The following is an 8183-nucleotide window of genomic DNA, read 5'->3' as shown; positions in this document are numbered from 1 at the left end:
TTGTATGATTCCGAGATAATGAAAAACACATCAGTACCTATAATATTGATCATATATGATTTTTCTTTTATGAGTATGGATTCATCAAATATGATTGATCACCTTTTCAGAAAAATAAAAATATAATTGATCCAAATACTAGTATTATTGTCAGACTTTGATTGTGATTTCGTAACATTCTTTTTGGTGGCTCGTGAAAATAAGAAGAAAAGAAATAGTTTTTAGTTTTAATCAGCCATTAAAATTGTTATCAACGTAATTAAATTTATTATTTATTAGAAAAATGCTGATTAGGATGGGTAGACATCTCTATGTGAACCTTTAAAACAAGAGGTTGAGAAAGAAAATGTCTGCCCAAAATTATGCCATCAACACATTGGTTAAAGAGGTCGGGATTGGAGAATGATTTTAGAAACTTTGAATGTGTATCCTATTTGTACCAAGACTTTTTTCCTCGTTAGTAGGTATGTAATTGGGTCTGTGCCAAACACCAACATTGGCATACCGTCCTCGACCAGTTCCTTCGACTGCAATATATTATTAGCTCTCCAACCCTAACACAGTGAGAAGATATAGAGCAGAGGAGACAAGTGGGGAGGAAGTTGTTTGGTTTTGACTTGAGTTTGGTTTCCACTTGATTCATCTTTAAATTTCATCACTTTTGTTTAATCTACAAGGAAGATGTATACCATAAAACTACCAAGGTATGGAAAAATTTCCAACTCGGTTAAAGTGCTAATCCAATTGTACAATTTCTTGGGTAAAAAGCTTACAAAAAAATAAGTAAATAAACAAATAAAATTTGGCCTCAAAATTATTACGGTGGAGTTTAGCCATGTCAAACTATGTTTTCCTTCTGTGGTCGAATAACTTCTTCGGTTGGTAAAACCAAATGGTCACTGATATTTTTATCTACAGACAATTGATTCGTCTAGCATGGGCAGCAGCATTCTTGAAAGAGACATACTGGAGGAAGTCAGTTGTTTTGGTTGCAATACCATTTTTGCCTCCATTGTCGCTTTGCATTTGCAAGCTCATCTAATGAAGTGAAGTTCATATTTCCCTTATGAGTAAGCTGACACCACATTACTCTAACCCAACAAGTCCAACACCTGATTGATCAAAGCCATGATTGAAGTTGAGTTATTTAGAAGTAAAATGCATTAGCCTCTCAAGTTGGCAAATAGTCATTTTAGCAAAAATTACATACAGTGTTGACAGATAGAGAATAACAGATCGGAATACCTGAGGTGGGCATTGGTTTTCTCATCCGCGTTGGAATACCTGAGGTGGGCATTGGTGTTCTCATCCGCGGCATACGGGGAATTAATTCTTCAATTTCAACAACCACTAAATCGGATGTGAGAAACGTATGTGCAACTGAGGATGCATGCTCCAAACAACATCTTACCACCTGTTTTTGTTGGCCGTCATTAGAAATGAGGAATACCAAGACAATCTCTAGCCTAGCGATGGATATATGAGAAAGCATTTGCAGAATCATGTTTAAGTTGTATGATAAGTAGAGTGGTGAGAGCATAGAGTACAGGATACCGCCGTGCATATATTTGGATCTTTAGCCATACCTTTGATGGATCTATAATTCCTGCTGCCAACAAATTCTCATAACCATCTTTGGCAGCATTGTACCATATCTATAATCATCATTAGATAGAACCTGAAACAAATTGCATGTTTTTGGTTCAGCAATGACAAATTCACAAGTTGATTACACAATCGCATTTGATATCCCTATGGCAGTTGCACGGACCTTCTCTATGACAATGCTGCCATTCACGCGACATTCTTCACTATCAGTCTTGTTGGATATGTTAAAGCCCTTTTGAAGATGTCAGCTCCAATCTGCACAAGAATCTCAGAAAAATAAGATCGCCTCCTTTAGCAGAATATATCCAATAGGCAAGTAAATTACCAAGGTAGAGAAAATGAGGTACTGCCTTTTGCTCGTCATTCTCCAATTTTTTCTTGATGTCGTCGATTTTCTGAGACAACCTCAACATGCAAAAGCCACCACCAACCACAACACCTTCTTCAATGGCTGCCTGCAACATTGAAATTTAGAAGGTTCTAGGATCAATTGCTTTGCAACTAACAACATAACAGAAAAACAAGCAAGGACGCCTCAAATAGTTACCTTGGTTGCATTCAGAGCGTCTTCTATCCTAAGTTGTTTATCTTTTAGTTCTACTACTGTTTGTGCTCCAACCTGTAAGATATTTCAATGTAAATTCATACAATTTCAAGGATATCCAATCACCTTAGAATTGCAGAAATTACCTGTATATTGCCATTGCCATTCCACCACTTAGCCGAGCTATTCTTTCATTTATTATATTCTTTTGAAAATTTCCTTCTATGTTCTGTAATGTGGGGTCTTAAAAATGAGAATCACATTAGAACTTTGAAATCCAAAGTTTATGCAATGTGAAACAAGGTGTTCATACCTTACAAGATTTCGGAGTTGTGCAACCCTCTCATTGACAGCTGATTGGTTGCTGCCATCACTAACTATCATTGTAGGATCCTTAGTTACCACCACCTTAATGGCGTTTCCTAACACCTCCTTTCCCACATCCTTTAGGACTAATCCTACCTCATCTCTGACTACAGTAGCTGGGGAAATACTAAGCAAATGTCAAGTTTAGTTAGAGCCAGTTATCATTGGCAACTTTGTCTTTGATTTGAACATTTTCCTGTCAAATGCATTACCTCCTGTCAATGTAGCAATGTCAACCAAATAAAGACTCTTTCTTTCTCCAAAAGCCGGTGCTTATATAGCCACAGCCTTCAATGCTCCCCTGAGTTTGTTCTTAATTACCGGAGCAAGAGCTCCTTGCTCAATTCCCTTAGCAATAATCAGAACCGGGTATTTTTTCTGCACTGCATCATCCAGTACTTTAAACAACTCCCTCGGGTACACAATGTTCTTGTCCACCAAGAGCACCTGCAACCAAAATACCAAATTGCACTCTAATTATTCCATTGAAATTAGAATTATAACTATTAACAACTTGCAAAATCACCTTGCAGTCCTGAAATTCCACTGTCCTCTTCCTTCTGTCTTACCAGGACAGCTGAATAAAAGCAAGAAATAGAACTAAATTCCTGTATACATACCTTCAGACCCTCGGCAATTAAGCCTTGAGCAAGAACAGCAGAAGTGGTTGAACCATCACCAGCAAGATCCTTAGTTTTGGCACCAGCTTGTCTTACTAATTTTGCTCCAACGTTCTCCAAAGGGTCCTCAAGTTGAATCTAATCAACCCAAATTGTATCCATTAGCAGCACAAAAAAGTTTAACAAAAAAAAAAAATCTAGTTCTTCTGGGCAGTGTCTCATTCATTATACCTGCTTGAGTACAGTGACACCATCATTGACAATTTTAGGAGTTCCATACTTATTCTGAAGCACTACATTTCTTCCTTTTGGACCTAATGTTACACCAACAAGGTCTGCCACCATATCTACTCCAGCCTGACACATCACAAATTCTTGTTACTCAATTGTACTACAAATGATAATAATTAAGAACCCATTTAACCAAATTTTATAAATGGACCTGAAGCTTCTTTGTTGCTGAACCATCATGGTTGAAGTGAAGCTCTTTTGGGACTTTTGGTGGAAATTTTGTTCCTGCTCTGATGTATGAAGAAGAAGGCAGTCTTTTTGAAGACATTGTTGAATTTGAGAACGAAGCTGCAGAAATTTGTGTTAGTGAATATGATGAACAAGACGCAGCCATTATTAGTTAGTTTAAAAATCAGTTTGTTAAAAATCAGCCATTAACAGCAGCACTTACTTTCTGTCGGTGAGAAATTAAGATAAGAGTGAAGAAAAAGAGGAGATTCGGATTCTTTATCGGGTTAAAGGCTAGGACTGTATAATTCGACCTCAGGCCCATTTTGGGCCCTAGTTTGGGTTTACTTTCTTCATGGCATATATATAGAATGGTTTTGGGCACTACTCCATTTTGGAGGGGAACTGTTATTATTTTTTGAACGATTTTTTTTAGGGACTACTCCCTTTTTGTGGGGGACTACTATGGCTGGATAGTGGAAGTAAAGTTGGATCACCTGTTATCCTATTTTTTTGTTAATACCAAAAAAGCCTTTGAAACTCAAATTAGCGTTAATGTGATGATTTCTTAGTATGAGTGTAATAATTAGTTAGTGATTAGTGAGTTAATAATATGATAGATTTGTTAGAATCATAATTGTTGTGAGAAAGAAGAAGAAGAAGAAGAAGAAAAGATGAACCCAAATCAGTTACTTTGAGTGATTCTGATTTGAGTTTAGTAATTATGATTTGAGTGATTCATGTGATGATACCTCATTCTCAGAATCAGAACCCCCTTCACCTCATAGTGTATTTGTCAATACTTATAATGATCCGGAAATGAGTTATTTGTTAGATGATGAAAGATTTTTGCACCAAACTCAACCTAACCAAACATATGATGGATTTTATCAGCCACAACCTCATATTTTATTAATGTAGGTTGAATTGTGCAAAAATTTGGCCAAACTCAAAATTTCTGGAAAAACTTCAGTTACGTCAACCTAGTTCAGTAACCAAATTTAGCTTGCGAGGTAACCGAACTGTTCTTATCGTGTAGTTCGGTTACTAAATTTAGCACACACAGGTAACCGAACTACATGTCAATGGTGGTTTTTTAGAGTTCGGTTATGCAATCCCCAGAACATGTATCTGAACTATTTTTATAGAGTTTACAGTGCATAATTCGGTTTAGTCGATATCAATACCTTTGTTACCGAACTTTATGTTTGGTAGTGTCGCAGAATATATGTATATTCGTTTTTAACCGAACTGTTGAGTTCGGTTTTGTCGAGTTTTTCAGTTTCATGGCCGAACTTTCACAAAGAAAATCTAAATACAGAGTTCGGTAAGGCCCAAATATATTGCTAGAAATTACCTAACCGAACTGTTCAGATTTTATGGCCCCAACAACATATTTCGATTTAGCCATTTTTCTTCACCTGAACAACCTTGTTTACAAACTATTTCAACAGTTCGGTGACCCAGTGAAATTATCGACAAAACCGAACTCATTCTTTCAAATGAAAAATAGAGTTCGGTTACGAGAAAGTTTTTTGCGAGCAAACCGAACTGTTCTTATTTTGTAAGTTCGGTAAACAGATATTGGCCTAAGAGTTGCGAGCACACCGAACTGTTCTTATTTTGGAAGTTCGGTTACCAGTTCTAGGGTTAGAAAAAAAATTCTCCTAACCGAAATATCTACTGTAACTGCTATTTTCAATGGGTTTTGATTATTTCTGTCAATTTGTTCAACAAATAACGAATTTAAAAGAATGGGTATGTTATAATATTAACGAATGACAAGTAATGGGTTTGTTATAATTTTGATTTTGTTAATGATTCAAATTAAGCTATATATAGAGGTGGCCGCGGTGGTGGTTCGAGGTGGGTGGTGGTGGTGAGCGGCTGTTGTGATGGGAGGAGGTGGTTATATATATATAGGTGGTGGTGATGGGAGGAGGTGATTATATATAGGTGAAGGATAGGTTAGTCATTTCCACATTTTAAGACACCCCTTATAAGTATAGGGTAGACATTTGTATCACAAAGTAGTCCCCTATTTTTTTTGAGTAGTCCCCAAAATTTTGTTCTATTTTTTGGGTGGATATTAGAAGTAATTTTGAGTCACTCCTTAACTAAGTTTTTTGTTAATACCAAATTTGTCCTTGATAATTTAGTTAGTTTAGTGTAATGATTAATTAGTGATTAGTTCCTGTAATGATTAATTAGTGATTACTGATTTATTAATAGGATGGTTTTGTTAGAAAAATAACTATTGAGAGAGAGAATAAGAAGAAGATGGGTGAACCCAAAAAATCTTATTATGGGTTTTCTAAATATGATACGAGTGAGTCTTGTGATGATAACTTCTCCTTTGAATCAGAACCTCTTCATCTCCTAAAGCATTTGTCAATCTTCATAAAGATCCGGATATGAGTTATTTCTTAGATGATTAATGCATTCTTCCCCAACTCAAACTCAAGATCCAAATGATGGATATTACCAGCCACAACTAGAGGATGAAGTTATGGGTACTTAGGTATGGAAAATTTAGTTAATGTAGCTTAAATTGGGCAAAAAATAGGCTAAACTGAAAATTTCAGAAAAAATTTCGGCTAGGTAAAAATAGTTCGTTTACCTGTCCTGAAGAACAAGTAACCAGACTATTTTGTATGTGCAGTTCGGTTCCTTCTTTCAGAAGACGCAGGTACCCGAACTTTATTTTAATGGAGTTTTTTTTTTTTTCCAAAAAACATAGCCCAACTATTTTTACAGAGTATACAGATAATAGTTCGGTTTAATCAAGTTTTCTAATTTTGATGTCGAACTAGATCGCATATTGTTTTAGAGATTAGATAACCGAACTTCTGAGTTCGGCTAAGTCGAGTGTACTAATTTTGTTGCCGAACGTCTAATAGAAAATCAAAAGAAAAAGTTCGGCCTATCGCTAATTTTTTTTAGAGATCTGATAACCCAACTATCTGTTCGGCTTGGCCGATAAATTTATTTACTTTACCGAACCTTTAAGTGTTTCTTGTTTGTGGTTGGTGCTGACGTTATGGTATTTTTCGTGGGTTGCATGTGATCCAATACCAATGGAAAATCGACCTTCTCCAGTTGATATTTTGTAGGAAGACACATCCAATCACTACATGAATGATTTGGTATTCAAAGGTCCGATAGAGGCAAAGAGTTGGGATAGACAACATGCACAAATAGACATGTGCTTATTAGTTTTGAATGTGAGAGAAAATAAAAGTCGCTTTGAAATGGTTTGTGAGAGAAGCGGCGATCCCAACAAAAGCCACAAGATGAAGGGATATGTTTATAATGGAAAGAAAAATAGAATAACAAAATTTTCTCAAAGAAGATTAATTGTCAATTCAAGCTATCATTTAATTATAACAAAGATTTAGATGGATGGATTTTCTTTTGGGTTGTGGAAGGTCGTCATAACCACCCTCGTCCGGAGAATCTTGAAGGCATTTAATGGCGGCAAAGCTTATTCCTCAAGAAATGGACAAGGTATCTAAAATAAGGACAATGGGTATTTCACCGCTTCAAATGCTCCAAGTAATGAAGGAGGATAACAAGGATAACCACTCATCTTTGTCCACCATTTACAATACAATTGAAATAATCAGAAAAAAGGAATTGAGAGATACACAAATAATGCAACAATTATTTTTTTTGGGGAAAGAGAAGGAGTATGTGGTTCAAAAGGATGTGGATTCAGACGGAGAGATAACACAACTCTTCACTGTGCATCCGACGAGTGTTCAATTGGCTCAATTCTTTCATGAAGTTCTAATAATGGATTGCACTTATAAGACGAACAAGTACGAGATGCCATTGTTGAATATTGTTGGGTTTAATTCGACAAAGTCACCGTTTACCGTGGCATTTTATTTCTTAAGGGACGAGCAAGAACCTAGTTACATTTGGGAACTACAACAAGTTAAGGAAATCTTTCGAGGTGATGATATTCCCAGGGTTATAGTGATCGACAATAAAGTCGCATTGATGAATGCAATAAAGGAAGTTTATCATTAACATATAGTATTCTTTGTACGTTCCATATATGGTGTAATATGATGGATAGGTGCAAGCCAATAATTTGTCCACCCAAGAGAAAAGGATATGATGAGATTAAGAAGTTACCCGAAGATGAACAAGCGGATGCAAAAGAGGAAGTTGATAAACAATTCTAACTAAATTACGGTAAATGGGTTGATTTCAACAGTGAATGAGAGTCATTGTGTTGGTCTATCACCGAGGAAGAGTATCATCTAAATCTTGAGGAGTTTTTCGAGCATTGGGATACTCCCGATTACCCCAATGTTGTATCGTATCTTTTTCGGCAATGGTTGGAACCGCACTAAGAGAGATTTGTTTATGCCTATACCAACCAATATAAACACTTGGAAAATCAAGCGATAATTTCGGTACTTTCGGCTCACTACCGGTTGAAAAAGAATCTTTTTGGATGTGTTGCCGTGTGGAATGCTATAGAAAATTACTTCAAGAACGACTTTGATAGAATTAAATAAAAGTTCCAGAAAAGTCGTATCTTCGAGATGACAGGAAAGTATGCTGATAACCCG

The 8183-nt window shown here is 36.1% G+C and overlaps 1 pseudogene; it reads right to left on the bottom strand.

Moving 5' to 3' along the window:
• Positions 1-670: 670 nt before the first annotated feature.
• LOC113345851 lies at positions 671-3812 on the bottom strand (annotated as a pseudogene).
• Positions 3813-8183: the final 4371 nt, after the last annotated feature.

The sequence above is a fragment of the Papaver somniferum genome, unplaced genomic scaffold (assembly GCF_003573695.1).
Source record: "Papaver somniferum cultivar HN1 unplaced genomic scaffold, ASM357369v1 unplaced-scaffold_84, whole genome shotgun sequence".
NCBI lineage: Eukaryota > Viridiplantae > Streptophyta > Magnoliopsida > Ranunculales > Papaveraceae > Papaver > Papaver somniferum.
This window is presented reverse-complemented; position numbering and strand designations above follow the sequence as displayed.